The sequence below is a fragment of the Anas acuta genome, chromosome 7 (assembly GCF_963932015.1).
Source record: "Anas acuta chromosome 7, bAnaAcu1.1, whole genome shotgun sequence".
NCBI lineage: Eukaryota > Metazoa > Chordata > Aves > Anseriformes > Anatidae > Anas > Anas acuta.
This window is the reverse complement of record NC_088985.1, coordinates 31,828,168-31,845,668: the sequence shown is the minus strand read 5'-3', so window position 1 is coordinate 31,845,668 and position 17,501 is coordinate 31,828,168. Positions and strand designations below refer to the sequence as shown.

The following is a 17,501-nucleotide window of genomic DNA, read 5'->3' as shown; positions in this document are numbered from 1 at the left end:
TAATTTCTTGGAGGGGAGGGTGGCTTTCTAAGACAGTTTTAGACAAAGAAAATATTTACAACAATCCCCTGAGAAGTGAAATCACTTCTAAAATGCTGTCAGAAGTCAATAGAAGGTCTAGTTACTCTGATAAAAATGAACAGCTTAAATAAGATTTGCAATATGAACGAACCTCTCCCTCCTCAGCATACCTCCTCTCTTAGTTATGTTGAAAGTTCATTGTGAGAATTTGTTTGCTGTGGTATTTCTGCCATGGTGGGACAGTGCACTAGTACAGCTTCCTAGTAAATATTCTAGCTGAAATTAGTACTGTAGGGATACTCCAAGATTAGCTGTTCAAAGAAGTGAAGAAGTGAACCTGGTAAATTTGACTTTGGTGCAATCAAATGGTCACATCTCAGGGTCACTAAAGGCAGATAATATCCAAGAAGCTGGACTCAGCCCTTCAGAATAGCATACTTTTAATAGGTTGGTTCAAATCCATATGGTCTTGTTTTATTATTCCTAGCTGCCAACTATATTGAATTTTGAGGTGGATTTTTGAAATGGATATGGCTTCCAAATTTATTCTACTCAGGACTTCAACTTTGCTGTTTGATATTTTATCTTTATTTGAAATTTTTATTAGGAAAATGCATGTCATGTGACTTGGTTTTATTTGCTTTGCCAGGCAGCCCCCTTCCAGGACAGGAGGTATGGAGAGGAGTGCCGTAGTAAAGCTCTGTATTAGAGTTTTCCCAATTTATTAACTGAGAGAGCCTGGCTTCAAGAAAATGATGCCAGATCTTGTCCACCTAATGCATGCCTTGATTTGAACAGGTTTCATTAAATTCCCTGGCTCTCCACTCTGCGAGATTTTTTTAAATATAATTTTATTTTATTTTATTTTATTTTCACATGGTGGCATAATACACTGGCTACATAATTTCTTACATCTGCTGTCACCATGAAAACCAGAATATTTCAGACGAAGGGGAGCCTCACAGAAGACCTATTGAGATCATTTTAACCAGCATTACTTCATAGCTAAATTCATGATTTAAAGGAAGATTAATGTTGTTCATTGTTTGTTCACTTGAAATCTTTACTGTCTAATGTCTCTTCCAACACAGCTGAGACTGTTACAGAAGCAGCTGATTTCTGCCTCCATGGGGAAGAGCCATGCATGTAATTGAGAGTGTTATACATAGGATCAGGTTTCTGGTAAAATTCTTGTCATTTTAATTTGATCTGCCATGATAGGGCTCGTAGCCTGATTGGCATCTCTGAATAACTCTGTAATATGAATAATAATTATAAAAACTCAGACAAAGAGTAGTATTCAAGAATGTTTGCTGAAAAATGGTTCTTTCTGAGCCTGTCAATTCATCTGCAAGAATTCCTTGGAAAAGTAAACACCAAGGGCATGTGAACACAGTCAGAAAATATCATTTAAGGATTCAGATGAGTATTTGTAGGAAGTATGTTACAATTTCATTCAGCTTTACAAACAGGATTACATGAGTAATCTTCAAGTAATATAAGGATAAATGATTTTGGAAAGAGCCCCCAATGGTTTAGGTATCAGCAGGCTTTCACTTGCTAGCAGGCATGCATGTGCTTCTGGCCCACCTCTCTTGCAGTGTACAAAACACAAGGAAAATCCCAGTCTTTCTCTAGGCCCAAATTTGCTATAATCCTGATGAATATGCATTTTGTTTATAATCCAGAATGTGCTCAGATGCAAGTTTAGATTTTTTTTTTCTAAGTTGAAACAGTTATTTTAAAATATCTTCCACTATACATACACATGTATGCATTTTTTACCCCTAGCAGAATCTCATCTTTCCAAATTGTCCCCAATATTGAGCTGCTGCTTAAAACTCTGTTCCTCAGTTTGGGCCATACAACTGTGGGTACCAAAGGGGTAGACATTGTAGCTGGTGAGTTCTTTAGATTCTGTTGTCTTCCTGTGGAGTTAAGGGTTTGCAGCCTCTCTCAGATGAGGACCTGGTACAGTTCCTCCTGCAATTTGTCCTGTAATTCCTGTTGAAGGCAGCGGGATTGCAGTTTTTTCCAAGTAATTTTAAGGATTTGGAGATACATAAATGGAAATGGATGCATCAAAATATTACAAAATCTCAGACATTTACTTCTAAACAATTATTTCAACCATTTTGGCTGCACAAACTATCTATCTATCTATCTATTAGCTTGGATTCAGGTAGTTAAAGTTTCATAGGACTATCATAATGAACAGGGCAAAGATAACATTATTCTGTCTTGTTATAAGGTACACAGATAATTTAGACAACTAAAAAGACACAAGGTCTTGAAACTGCAGGAATTAAAGCTGTGTAAAGATGTAGCTATGTCTATTTACATATCTAATTCCTGAATAATATAAACAGAATTTGATCAAAAATAGTATTTTAAAATGATTTTTAAATTGGTTTATAACCTGTTCTTTCAGAAGATGCCAGAAGATGACAGATTAATTGAAAATACTCTTTGAAAATTAAGATGCACTTCTCAACACTCCTTCTTTACATGTGTATCTCTAAGACTTGGGTTCAACAATATATTCAGTTTTTTGAGGCTCTTACACAGGTCTGCAAAATAGTTTTTTTAATAAAATGTGAGGTAAAAGTTAGTCCATTTCTGGAAGAGCTTTTAGCATATGCACCTGCTCTCTACACACACACACAAAAATAAATCTAAATTTTAATTAGTGATTTGGCATGGTCTGCTCTTCTTAACTAGCAGTGTCTTTTATTTCTTCATTTGATTGCCTCCTCACCCTCAGGGTACGACAGAAAATGACTCATTTTCATATAAGGTAGAGGAGTTTAGTGAATATATGACCTACAGATTTTCCTAATTTTTTTATAATATAATGTACTTTGATGCATTTCAAAGATAATCTGCCTGATGCTTTGCATATTCCTACTTAATTACAGTATATCTCAAGATGATTTACTACAGTCAGATAAGTCTGAAATAGTCTTGCTACAGAGGCCATGCAATACCACAGGCAGCTGAACAATTAGCCACACAGTTCATAGGGAAAATTATGTGTATTTGGAAGCAGGGAGCGTTGGCATGGGAAGAGTTACAAATAAAAAAGGAATATATGGCCTCATCTAACATTCACTGATGAGGTCTTTCTGACAGTTTCAGTGTATTTTGGCTAAAACCCAAATACTATTTAAGCACAGTCTCACTTCCAGCCTAGCAAAGTAATGGGTGATGAGCAGAGAACACTGAAAAAATATTCTGAAGAAATTTCTGAGTTTATTGATTTCCTTTTCCAGTTTTATATCATAAAATTCTGGTAAAACTTAGATCTGTTTTGAGGCCAGAAGAGTCTGGAATAATATTTTGGCACTTTTTTGACTATGCTTTAGTGTTCCAGTGACTCTCTCTACATAAAATTAGCCTGGAATGAAGTGATCAGTACATGAGAGAATTTCAAAGCTGTAGTAACAGATCCAGACTTTTAAGGCCAAATGAGGACTGCAAGACCATCAATACTGACCTTCTGCGTAACACAGGCTGTAGACAACTGGAGATAAATATGCACCTCCTCAGCCTTTACTTATGGGCACATCAGCCCAAGCAGGTGGAGGGTTCCTGTGTGCACAAAGAGCTACCCCTGAGCCATCAGACAGTCCCCGTGTCCACATGCCAAGACATGCAGGTGTGTCCATTCCCAGACGTTGGAAGGAAGCCCTAAGATATTAAGTCATTATTGGGGTAGAAAAACTTTGCTAGAATTTAGGATTCCCTTGACTTAGATAATGGGCCATAGTTAACTTCTTATGATTTATTTTTATTTTACCTAGTGAAGTTGTGGAGACTGGACTACCACAACCTGTTTATTTTTGGAATATTTTACTCTCTCTAGGAATTTGCTTATTTCCACCTTTCCAATCAAGTGTTAGCCTGGCAAAAAAAAAAAAAAAAAAAAAAAAAAAAAATCTGTAAAACTTGCTGCACATCTGCAAATATCAAATGTCCATGAACAGGCAAAAGACTCTCTCTACTCACTTTTTTGTCAGATGGTTTCATTTAGAACTCACAGGGTCAGAAGTCACAGCATGACCTCATCAAATTAGACTCAACTGAGAGAGGTGTTTAGCACAACAAAAAGGAAGTAATCTGAAGGACATTAAATGCAAATGAGACTGCCATGTGCAAACTTCAAAAACACCTGATCCAAATGAACAGTGTTGACGGGGGTCGAAGGGGTGAGAAAGAAGGTTTCATATTTTGGTTGCCTTTTTTAAAGGACTATCAGCAATATTACATCCTGTAGGGTTGGCTGAAAATCTCATAGGCATGTGAATATTTAAACTTTCAAATACCCATTTTTATTTTTGCCAGGTGGGAATATGTCACTATTTACTGGCAGGGGTTTGGTTGACTTGTAGATCAGACCTGGTAGCAACCCATTCTCTTTTAGAGAATTTGTTACTAAACGGGTATTTTTAGAGTACATTTTTTTTCATACATGGGTCTCATTTTTGCCCCCAAAAAAGTATTACTAATAATAATTTTGAGTGCTTAACTGAAGAATTACAAGGAAGCTTCATTGCTGATGGTTCTTTATATAGAGAAGAAAAAACTCGTTAGAAAGTTTGCACATTTTCCCTTCAGGACATTAATCCATGAACCCATTGGCTGAGATGTCTTTCAGCCATGAAGGCAATGGGGCAGTGAAGGTCTTGTTATAATGGAACAAGGCTATTTCCAGATAATGTGAGTCAGATTGACTTCAGGGATTGATCTGCTTTCCAGATGTTGGATATAGTCAAGTGGAGCAGGGAAACAGAGATGGCAGCTAAGTATAAGGGGACTCTTAGAATAAGCAAGAAGTCAGAAGTGCTCTTTGCAGTGAATAGTGTTGGGGTTTTCAATACTGTGTGAGTCAGGGATAAAGCTGAGAAACAAATAATTGTTTCTGAGAGACATGGGAATGTCAAAGTGTATTGAGAAATGAGTCAAAATAAGATCAAAATAGGACTAAAAGAAGTACTTTTTTCTGTTTGTCCGTTCAAGTGCAAAAGACTGGAAAGTGGTCAAAATGGCTGGTGAACAAGAAAATAAAACAATAAGAAAAACAAAAAACACAACACATTTGCTCATAGAATTCTAGGACAAAATAACACAAAGAACACAAGAAATAAAGTGTGATTCAAAGAAGTTTTCATATGATAAAAGCTGATAACAACCCTGAAGCCTACATCTAATCCAAAGTCTACAGAAGTCAGTGTAAGCTCTGTAAGATTTAAGTAAGTGATTGTTGTTGATTCTTTCTGTGTACCTCTGCTCAGATGGGTTTGTCTACACCCTGACTTCCATGAGATCAAAATTAGTTGCCTAACCAAGTACCCAAGCTCTGAGCATACCAATGTATTGTAAGATACAAGGAGTTTGCACATCCTATGCACATCAATTGTAAGATACAAAGAGTTTGTATGAATGGTCTTTGAGATAGACAAATAAAGAATGATAAATGAGATCTTTGTGAGCTCTTGCCAAGCAGGCTGAGAGATTGTCCACTCTGAGAATGTTTTTTATTCAGTGATAAGCATACTACATGACACAGGTTAGTGCTTTCTTGAGTCTCTTCCCATCCTCAGTGCTCCCCTTTTGTAGCTGGTGGGGTTGTAAACGCAGTCTTCTGCTCCTTTTGGGGAACATGCAGAGCAAACCCTGCTGGAAGAAGAAACGAGGCTGAAAGCCTTCCTCACACAGCCTGTGGAAGGTGCTGCTTTTATTTCCTCCAGCATGGAGTGGTTTTTCAAGACACAACTGAGCCTTCTGAGAGGGTGCAGCTCATGGGAACAAGACCAGCCCCATGATCAGGTGTCATTTTCTTAACCCGGCCAGTGGGTCTTATCTCAGAATCAGGCCAGCTGGCAGCAAGCTGAAGGCAATTGCTGGCGGTACAAGCAGTCAGGGGAGGTAGCAGGAGATCTGTACAGTCAAGCCTATACACCAAGGGTGTGGGGGCTCACATCTGGCTGCAAGATGCTTTGAACAGTTTGTTGGACAAAGGCGCTTGGTCAAAAGAGGTCAGGGCAGGTTCAGTTGTACTGCCAAGGGTGAAAACTATAGTGAAAGTCAATAAAAGGCTCTCATGGCTTCTAGTTTACCCAAATAAGGAGAGAGAAGAATTGTTAACACAGGGTTTTCCCTTACCTTTTCAAGGTCATAGGAAGGTTAGCGCAGCTTCAAATTGCTGCATAAGCTTGAAAGGAAGAATGACAAAATGTGGATTAGGAAAATACATGGTCTCATTTTTAAAAGGTTGTTCTGCTGAAATGGTGGAGGGTGGTGGTCACCAGGAGGGTGAAGTGCAGGCAGAGTGGGGGTAGTGCTTGACACTGTACCTTGAGCATTTTTCTGTAGCTTTTGAAAATGGGTGTAAAGAAAAAAAAAAAGAAAAAAAAAGAAAAAAAAAAGATTTAAAGATTTTGATATTATAACTTTGTGATCTTCAGTTACAAGTAAGGTGAATGTTTCTAATAGTGCTGCTGATTATCCATGGGAAAAATCTGTCAGGGAAATTGGGGGCTCTCTAGCTTGGTTGTTCTCTGGTAGAAATGATTTAATTACAGAAAAGTAATTGGGTGTAATATATGGCAGGTTGGTGAAATCCTCTCAGCAGGTTATTGAAGATAATCTGGTAGAGCTTCCTGACATAAGAATCTGTTTTTAAGCTATTTTTACCTGTGAAGAAAAGCATCTTGTGAAATCAGCTGGGTTTTCCCAACTATGCTAGGTCACTTGAGTTCTGGTTTTAGAGACAGTGTAGCTGACTGAGTTAGAGAGTGAATGAATAATTTTCACTACTGAAGAGACCAATTTTACTGTTTACAATTAGTATTTTAAATGAACAACAACAAAAACAAACAAACAAAACAAAACAAAAACCATATAAATTCCTGTTTCTGTAACTTGATGTTTTAATAATTACATAGATGCCTGAAGGGTCTGATGCCTGAGCCCTTGATAAATTAATGATAGCTGGATGTCCAAAACCAACAAATTATCTTCAGGCAGTTCAACGATCAAGAATCTAAAGTCAATTTACAGTAAAAATAAATAAATAAATAAATAAATCTCTTCCTTTGCACAGAAATACAAATTGGTATGTTAGAAAGGGAGTTTAGAAAACCTTGTGCTGTCACTTGATAAGTCAAGGACTGCAAGTACCACAGATGTTCTCCAAGTATTGCAGAATGGAAAAAATATCATGGAATTTCCATCATTGTTCTCTCTTCAAATTCTGGTTACATCAGTTGTCAATACTACATTCCCACTGACTGTATCATTGTTACAAATAATAATACAAACAGAATTCAGAGAAACTCATGAACAAATATTTTATGTTATTTACAAGGTGCATTTTTTATGAGTTGATTTTTCTTCTCTTTAAGCATTACTTTGTCTGTATCTAGTAAAGTCCTAGAAGAGAAACAGTTTACTAGATATAGAATATTAAATAAATATTGGGTGGTCATAATAGAAAAGTCTGAAAATGGTTTAAAAGGAACTAAAAAAGTCATAAATATATGAAAATTTGAATTTTCTTAATAAAATGTACTTCATATGTGTGTAGTTAAGAAAATGTCTATTTTCACATGCATGTGAACTCACATAATTCAGCTGTACATGTATACACATTTTATATATTTATAACATCTGCTTATTGTACTGATATATGGTTTTCAACACTATTGAGATGTTTCAGACGGTTCAAAACCAAAACTGCTTAATGCAAAATTCTAATACTCCAGCCTGAGGTAAATGTCACCCTTCTAAAATAATGAGCTATAAATAAAACTTTTTTGTTGTTGTTTTTAAATGTTTACACTGGAAATTTTTTTTTAACTAGCCCACTGTCCTGAGGGCATGGAAGTTTTCCATACAAGATTTGGCCATTATTTAGTGGAAATAATACCAAATTACACTAGAGTTTGAAAGACACTAAGCAGCCTGAAGCATGATCCAATGGTTGAACTTAAATATTCAGTTCATTTGCAGAGATGTTACTGGTTCCAGCTGCGTTCTCTGTATAGGGGATAGGGAGAAGATATATGTCCAGCTGGAAACAGAACAAGCTACACAGAGTTCTATGTTCAAACACTAAATACGCACCAGAAATTGAACAAACAAATGTCCAAGATATACAACATCTATTCAAAATGAAAGCAGCACTAGTAGTTGAATCATGTCACAATAATCTGAGATACTTTACCTCCTACATTTTTTCAGGGAACTTCTTCAGGTGACACTCTGTTTAATAATGCAAAGTACTCCTATACGTAACCTTTAGAGTCTCCCTTAAAGTCTTGAGTGATGTATTTTCATCACTGAAATTTATAGTAATATCAGCATCAGTAATTTATGTGTTTTAATTTAAAGCATCTGTTTTTAATTTATATAGTTCAAGGTTTTTTCAGCAATTGCCCATGAGTAAGCATTTGATCTTGATACTATATTTTGATTCCATATTTGATGACTATCTTTCCAATGTGTGGGTTTTCATTAAAAGTTAAATCATTGTGTCTCAGACCAAAAAGCAGCTTTTCACAAGTGAAGTGAAATTGTTTTTAAATAACTGAAAAGGCTGTTCTGCATTTCAATCAGATTGAGCAATGAGAGGAGCCTAGTCTATTTCACATTTGATTTCAGATATTCCCACTTTATTTTATTTATTTATTTGCCTATACATTTATTTATTTATATTTGTGGACTGCTGCAGTGCTGCTGTGCTAGATGATATCGAGATATAAGAGAACACAACTGTAACAGAGAAGCTGTCCTATTAATTTTCAAATAACAACCAGGCAAAGTGCTTCCAGTTAAGAAGCAATGCTCTTTCTTTGTGAGACATATGGCCTTGAGCAGCATACTTAGCTTTCCTTGTGGTTTTAGGATGAATCATGACTTTGGATGATTTCCCTGAAGATTCAATTGCTAGAGTCTTGTGAATGCATTTTATTCTTTATTTTTTATTATTTTTTAATTATTTTAAAGCAAAGAAGAGGTGAGTTTTCTAGCCACTCGTCTGCAAAGCGGTGGTCAAGAACGCAAAGCTGAAAGGCTCAAACACATGAAGACATTAATTAAGGAACCCAGCATCTGTTTATCTGTAAAACCCTATAAATGAGAAGAGACTTTCTGAATACATCAAACTAGTGGTACTGTGAATCTCTTGTGAAAGAAATCATTACCATTGTTTGTTGATAGCAATTCCCTAGTTTTAAGCTTGGATACTCCCTAGCTGCTTCCACCTGCTGTCTTTGTCCGAGTTCTGTAGCAATGAGTTTTCCACCAGAAAACAGTAGCAATGGATTTTCCCCTCACACAGACTGTTACAGTGGTAATGAAAGGGCTGGGTAGAATGGTAGTTCAGATCCTGCATTTTGTGTGGAGCTTCAGACACTTCTTGAAAGGAGACGGGGAAATATGGCATGAGATCTCCAGCTGCCCCGAAACTGGCAATGTTCTCTCTATGTGTCTGTACCTCCTTCTTTCCAAGTGTCTGGTTTTCTTGATTGCCTTTCTGTGATTATGTTCATGCAGGGTACTTGAGCTAACGGGCTCTTGCTCCAGAAAGTCTCAAACATGTGCAGTCATGTTTGAGACTTGTAGATTCTGCACATGTAGATTCTCTGTTGGAAGGAGGCACTGACGGCCAGAATTATGAGGAAGAAGGTGACTCGATACACTTATCACTGAGAATGCATCTTTTTTGTTCTTTAATTAATTCATTAATTACAAATTATCTTCAGGGATTTCATAGTAGGAAGCTTTATAATTATCTAATCTTAACTCCTGTGTAACATACCAAAGATCTGTGCCATAACTCACTCTCTGTTTCAGCAGTGATTGTGGATATAAATGAGAGATTCAGTCAGGACTATTGTTTTATCAGAACTCATTTCTGTGCAAATCATGATACCATATGTTACATTTAACCAGGAATATAGCAAATTTCCAGAACTAGAAAAAAAATAAAATCAAGACTGGGAGACCTCTCTCTAGCTGCCCTACTTTCATTGATAGGAAACACATTAGAGTAATCAGAGCCTTGGATTTAATTGTTGGTTACTGGTCTTTTTGAAGTAAACCTCCATGATTTCTGGTTTTAAGAAGTCTTGGTTTTCTGCCCAGAAGCCAGCCATGTTGGGGTTGCTCACTGAAGTCTTGTATTTATTTAGAGCATTTACCAGAACATGAATGCAATAATACAACATTTTTATCCTGTGAACACAACTCAGACATCCGGAGCTCCAGAGGTGAATGTCCTGCTTCGCTGAAAGGACAAAATATGTCTCTTTAGAAATGAATCCAAAATCTTTTGCTGCTGGGCATAAGAGCTGTAGAAGTGTTGCAAGGTCTCTGACCATAGCCCTGTGGTAAGCCAGTTTAATCAGAGTCGTGGTAGCATTTTTATTTCAAGAAATTTAAATTAATCTCTCTCTCTCTCTCAAAAAAAAAAAAAAAAAAAAAAAAAAAAGAGAGAGAGATTAACAAGTCCAAATCTTAATTAAATGCTATATTTTAAATTCTGTGAATAATATTGTTTAAGAAACATTTAATCATTGTATTTTCTTGTTTAGGATTAGCTGTTTAAAGACAAAAGACTCTAGGCTCCAATTAACTGCTGCCAAAAATTAATTTAAGTAGCCTAATTGACAACTTGCTTTAAGCTACATAAAATCTTGGCATAAAACTTATTGTCAAGGGAAAAATATTCCTAATTTATTACTTTATTATAAATGAAACTATTGACCAAAGTGCACTTGCTCTACTGCAGCTGTTATGTAAAACAACACTATGTAGATGACAACGATTATGAGTCCTTGTTCCTACACGTAAATACAACTTGCTCCAAAATTGCACTGGTTGCTAATGAATGTTTGGTGCCACGGGGCTGCAGAATAACTGCAGAATAGGTGAAAATCCTGCTTTCAGGCAGCGCTGCCAGATCCCGGTCCTTTTTCTGTGCTGTGTCTCCTGTTTTGTGATAGTTGTGGCAGCGAGAGCGGGCTCCTGATGGGCTTCAGAAGCAGCCTGAGCTGATGCTTGCAGCACAAGCCGAGCCCAACTCTTCCACCACTGTGCAAAAGGGCAATGTAAACTGTTCCACATGTGGGAGCAGAGTGCGGGCGCTGTCGGGAGAAGGTAGCGGGGCTATTAAATGTAAAACCAGGGCTGAACAATCAAAATACTTGTCCGCCAGCGTGTGAGATACTCAGATATCTGCGAACAGGGAGAGAAAATTAAAAGCTGTAAGTACATACTGTAAAGCTCTTTAGTTTCTTGTTTATGGTCACAACGGGCCAACTTTCAAAGCCACTTCTTGAAACATTGCCCGCAGTTTCCCACCTGCAACTAGTTAGACACACAAGCCCTGTACTTCCCCCACTGGCACAGCTCATTTGCATCCTTCCTACCCTGCTGGTTTGCAGAGGCACTGGTCCCTGTGTGGGCACAGGTCTCAGGCCAGATCCTGCACCGTGCTGCAGTTGCAGCCCCTTCGTTGCAGCCATGCTCTGTGCACACACTGCTGCGTTGCCCCCTGCCCGCGTGCCATTTGGTTTTTGCACCTGCTGTTTCTTTACATCCGTCCAGTTCAACCTGCTGCATGTTGCTGTGATGTGAGCCAGCCTGCCCAACTCCATGTTGTCCAGGGTACTCTGTGTTTCTCTTTCTAGGAGTGAAAAAAATGGGATTGCACAGGGCAGGTATCTCACTGGTGTTCAGTCCTGCCAAGGAGCCTCTTTGGAGGGTAAAGAGGTTGCTTGCAAAATATAGTGTCTTGGCTCAGTTTTCATTGTCTAGGCACATTTCGTTTCAAAAACTCACAAGCTACCAACACAACCATGTCATTGCGATTTTTCAAGCATTTTCTTTTTTTTTTGTGTGAGTGTGTTTTGTATTTTGGTGAAGTCACACACCCCCCAGCTATTGGAACAAAGCTCAGCTGAGCGCTCACACCGAACAAGAGGAAATTACAAAAGCAAAAAGTTCATAAGACCATCATTTTGGGTATTTCTCCCACAGCCCCAGAAAGCCCAGATCCAGCTACATGTGTCCTCTTGGAGATGCTCAGGGTCCGGGCCTGTTGGGAACCCACAAAAGCAAACCCTCCCCAGGAACACCCATAAAACCTCAGGGATGTTTCACAGCACTCCTGGGGCACTGTGACCCTTCACACCCCTCCTCCACCGAACAAACTGTGTAAAGGCTGAGATGTGTTGCCGAGATAATGAACACAGAAGAATTTACAGCAGGTGCTATTTGAAGAGACTTCGAACAATGCAGAATTACCTGTGCCCATTTAAGTCCATTAATCTTCTCTTGTAAAAATAGCAATAAGCTGTGATTTAGAAGCAGGGAGGAGTGAAGCTGGGAGCCCTGAGGTTAAAAGAGAGAAAGATCAGCGCTTGTGGTTCATTTTCTCTCTGCTCATGCAACAAGTGGCTGAACTGCTGGAAAACGTGACTGCAGGTACGGCTTGGAAAATGCCAAATTTCTCTAAACATTGTCGCTAGCATTATTTAGCATCTATATGCAAATAATAGAGTCCAGTGCCCAGAGATAGTTTACAGCCTGCAAAATCCCGTAAAGCAGACAGGCTCACATTGAAAGCCCAGGGAAGCCCCCCAATAAAGGTGGGTGCTAAAGTACAGCAATTGCCTGAAATTTGAAGGTACGCAGCAGCAGTTAATCATGATAATTACCACCTGCTCAGCTATTATCTCGGCTGCTGCCGCTGATGTGTCCACAGCAGGTACCCTCAGAACAAAGTCTTATTATGATGGATAGGCTCTGATTTTTAATCTTGGAGCACCTAAAAAAAAACACCAAGCCCTAACCAGAGCTTGCTGCAGCCGAAGGGGATTCTTCCCCACCACCACCAGCCCTGTAGCATCAGGAGCCCGTCAAAAGAAGTGATTTATGTGAATACAGCCCTGGAAGATTTTCTTCCCGCATGAAAACAAATGAGCTGGCAAAGCATTAATTTAAAATACTTGACTCGTTAATGAGCGGTATATAGGATAATGGCTGCTTCTGTAAGGCCTTTCTGCCTCAGCTCTGCAGGCAGCTGCGTTTGCCCTGACCCAGCGGGCGCGTGCCTGGCCCCAGCACCGGGGGCTCCACATGGGGGTGGCTGTGTCTCAGGATGGCTGCTGGCATTTTGGTGAGCATGGGCACTCTGGGACAAGTTAGCCCTTTATATTAGAAATATTTTTGTTTTTCCTTTGATTAACAAAAAAAAAAAGGAATAGTTTTTGAAACTATGTTGTTCACCTTCTGTTTTTCAGGTTAAGAAGGGCTTTCTCAGTGTCGTGTTAAGATAATTCAAATTGTTCCAGCGTTCATCTAAAAACACAGAAATACCTGACCCTTTTAAACCTACCATGCTCAAAACAGTTACAACACTGCTTTTTGTTTCATTTTTTAAAAGGCAATATACCTCTGGTTTAGACCACATTTAGGTAGAAAATTACTGTTTGTTTGTATTTTTTTTGAAAGAGGCAGTCAGTTAGTGCTGAAATAATAATTCTGGAAATGCAGAGGCTTCTGTCTGCCTGGACAGCACAGCTTGTTTTGCAACTCTGCTTCTGAAATACCTGTAAAGTATTGCCCCTGCAGCTTCCCCATCAGGGAACCCCCATGTCAAAGCTCACAGCGGGGGCAGGAAGGGGGAAAGGGATGTGGTGCTCTCCCAACCTACTGCATTTAAGCCTGAGTCCATGAAAAATCCCCTTTATGATGGGTACACTGCAATATAATTGACCTAAACCCCCAGCCTCCGATGGAGGTTGCAATGCAACACTAAGCTGGTGGCAGAGCCTGCTGTCTGAGGGGTTTTGCAAGGTCGTGTTTTAGGAGGAAATACGTTTCTCCTCCGGCCTGATGCAATCAGTTTACCGAGTGGCAAGTAGCTGCGGACACCTCATGTGCTGCTTTGCAAAGTGTTTGTGGATATCCTCGGATGAACGTTGCCAAAGATAAGATCTTAATTATAGAAATCTCAAGAGCGATTGAGAAAATAGTTTAACAGGGATGTCGGGGTGGTTTCCCCAGAGGAAGCAGGGCAGCCCTGCAGACATGCAGCACCATCACCACCTCCAGGGAGCTGTTCGTCAAGGGACAGCCTGTCCTGGCACGGCCACTCGTAGATGCTAGCTCCTGCCTCACTGTCTTCTCCATGCTTGTAGGTCCCCAGGCACTCTGCTGTAAAAACCTGTGAGCTGGGTCTCCAGCGAGCTCTTTCAGGAAGGGATTTTGGGTGAGGGATGATCCAGGAGGTGTTCACAGGCACTCTCTGAAACGTAAAGGGGCAACACGGGACCTCCTGAGGAGTTAACTGCTCCACAACAGCTGCTGTCATATCTGAAAGGACCGCCAGAAAAATCTGGAAATTGTCCATGACCAAGGAGGTATCAGGGAGCTACGCAACAAGTGTGGTCTTCGTGCCACATTCAGTCCTGAAGCCAAACTGAAGTAGTTCAAAGAAATATGAAGTTATGCTGTTTTACATCAAAGCTTTTCCCTAAAAGCTACTAATTTTCCCCAGACAAGAAGGCCTCAGAGACAGCTGGACTGCCGGCAAGATTACCAGCTCCTGGCAGCTCCTTCTTAAATAAATCCTGTGGATCTCTACTCTGAGAGAAGCAGGGAACTCAAAACTTCAGACTGGAATTTGCATCTTGTTCTTGATAAATTTGGATACAACTCTCCCAAAATATGGTGGGAGACCTCCTAGAAATTGAGGTGTTGGACTAGAAATGAGGAAACCAAACTCATGGACATCAGCTCCTGCCCTACTGGATGGCAGGTGTGGAGCCATTCTTCTGCTTGCACACCCATAAGCATCTCTCAGCATTGTGTGGACTCTTCTTGAGGCAGATGATTTCCACACACTTGGATTTAGAAGAGACACTTTGCTGCCTGTACCTGGAAGCAAAACAGGAGGTGTTGAATGTGCAACACTTATCATTATACACTAACTAGGTCTATCACACAGGCCGGGAGTTTGCCTCTTTTTTTCCTACCTCTCTTTTTGGTAAGCAATCTTTCCTTACATCTCAGTGCTTTCCCAGTTAAAGGACCGGTGTAAAACCCATGTACATAGGATTTACACCTCTGGTTTTCAATAGGCACTGACTGCTTGGCACTTCCTTAATGTGAGATTGTAAAATACCTAAAACGAGGACTGCTTTGGAAAGATAATGAGCACCTGAATTGCTCTTGAGAGCAGAGGTAATTGTGTGTTAATGCACACGTCCTGAGCCAAAAATCGTGGCTCGGGAAGAAACTCAAGACTGGGTTCAAAAGGTGCTTAAAAAGGAAGCTATCTAAAGCATTTGATATGACATCCAAAGGATTTACCTGGGTCAGAGCAACCTGATGAATTCACTTGAAAGTGAATCTCTCTGGAAGTATTCCTTCATCCTAGAGAAAGCAGGAGGGATCAGAAATGCCATTCTTCACAGAGAGTGTGATATTCAGCTCACGCAGTCCTATAAGCACACAGGAGAGGAAAAGAGGGTGGTGGGCTCAGGCTTCTGTCCCCTGTACATCCGCTATCTTTCCATACACAAACAGATGTGCTCACATAGATTCATCTGCAATGCAATTCTAAAATCAGTTATTTTCAGAACAGTGCATGGGACAAGAACCCCTGAAACTTGCATTTTCTTTAAAAGAATTTATATTGTTTTTAAAAATAAATATGCATTTTATTGCTCCCCAAATCACCTGATGATTCAGGCTCACCCCCAAATGTATCCATGTATGAGTTTTTCTTTTAATATTTTTAGGTGGTTTCCAAGCCTTCCAAGGACTTAAAATACATGTTAAAGAAAACATTAAATTTAAAATCATTTAGGGAATGACTGAAGTTCAAGAGAATTTTAGGTATTCTGAATGTGTAGATCTGAATTTGCTTTAAAGATTTTCCAAGATATTTAGGTTACAGAGGTGATCTAATGCTTCGCTTAAATACTGCTCACAGGTTGATTTGCATGGCTTTTGGAGGTTAATACCATGTTTCAACAGATATTTTTTATTTTTATTTTTAATTATTTTATGTTATCTCCCTTCTGCCCAGGATGTCTTTGTAAGACTTTTAGATAAGAGAAATCTTGACCTGGATTGGCGTATTGGTTGAGTTGTTTTTTCTCAACTTCTAATTTACCTTTGCAACACCACCCAACAGTATGCTACTACACCCTGCAATGCCATCATAGCTCTACATCAGGGAGCTTTTCAAAAAATCACAAGAAGATGGGCTGATGCCTCACTCCCAGGCATACAAAACGAGGTGATGCTCGGTACTGTAGCCCAGCCCAGCTGCACCTTTCCTCCTTGGAGCATCACACCACAGTTTTTCACAGCCAGTGTTCAGGTCCCCTTCTGCCTTGGAGTCGGAATAAGCCCCAATGTGTCCCATTGGGGGTGGCAGATGCTGATCCAATTCCTTCTCCTTGCTGGAAATGCTCAGCAGCCCCCAGTCCTTGCCTGCTGCAGGCTGAAATGGGGTTTTTGCTTCAGGGGATGGAGCCCACACTTAGAGAAAAGTTATTATAAAGCAGTCTTCTCTGTGTATGCTGATCCCTCTGAAAGGCCTTCTCTGCTAATCTCAATAGGCCTAATTTCTTTAGGCATTCCAGGAGGATTTTGCATCTCAGTCTAGACACACTTCATCCCACTTTTTCAAGAGAGAAAGCCTTTTGAAACTGCCAGAGCTCCTTTGCTGCTCTGAAAGGCTCTGGTGCCTGCAAACGCAGTAGGAGAGGCAAGGAGAAGGTGAAGTCTTCCAGGCTCACCATTACCCTGCACGTCTGCCACAGGACATGCTGGATGACCTGAGTTCCCAGGCTCTTTCTGCTTCTTGTTGCTTAAAACGTTCCCTATGAAAATAAATAAAAGGACAGGACCCTGAGCTCTAGCTCTGCCTCTGACGTACCGAGAAAGTGCCCTCATCTCTGTTTGCTGCAAATATTATTTGTATTGTACAAACGAGTCACATAGCATCTATGCAGTGTTTATAGTGTTAGCAAGAGTACAGACTAAAAGACGACGTTTTCTGTGTCCCTGAATGAATTCCTCTATTCCAGGATCAGTCTTTTAGGGTATAAATACCTTCTGCTGGGATTTCAGAGCATGCCCCATCCTTGACAGCCACAGGCATAAGACAGAATCAGACCCAATTTTTATTTGTATTATTTTGGTCCCATTAGTGCTCACTTATGGCAGTACTTCTAAAGACAGAGCCTTTGTGGATCTAAGTAAGCTAGAGAGAGCTGCCTGGCCTCAGTGAGAAGTGCCAGCCAGCAAGGCTGGTCAGGTCACTGGGCTGTGTGTCATTTTGGGGTAACGAAGTCAGCAGCATCTTGGATGCAACGGCAACGCAGTGTGCTTTGTTATTCTCTTACCTTTGCATGCAGCTCTCCTGAAAAATGTCACAAAGTGTGACTCATCAC

The 17,501-nt window shown here is 39.8% G+C and overlaps 1 long non-coding RNA gene across 1 annotated transcript; it reads left to right on the top strand.

Moving 5' to 3' along the window:
• Positions 1 to 13,071: 13,071 nt before the first annotated feature.
• On the top strand, positions 13,072 to 16,946 carry LOC137859651 (uncharacterized). The gene is made up of 2 exons (XR_011098438.1): positions 13,072 to 13,207; positions 13,332 to 16,946. It is a non-coding gene; the product is annotated as an uncharacterized lncRNA (long non-coding RNA).
• Positions 16,947 to 17,501: the final 555 nt, after the last annotated feature.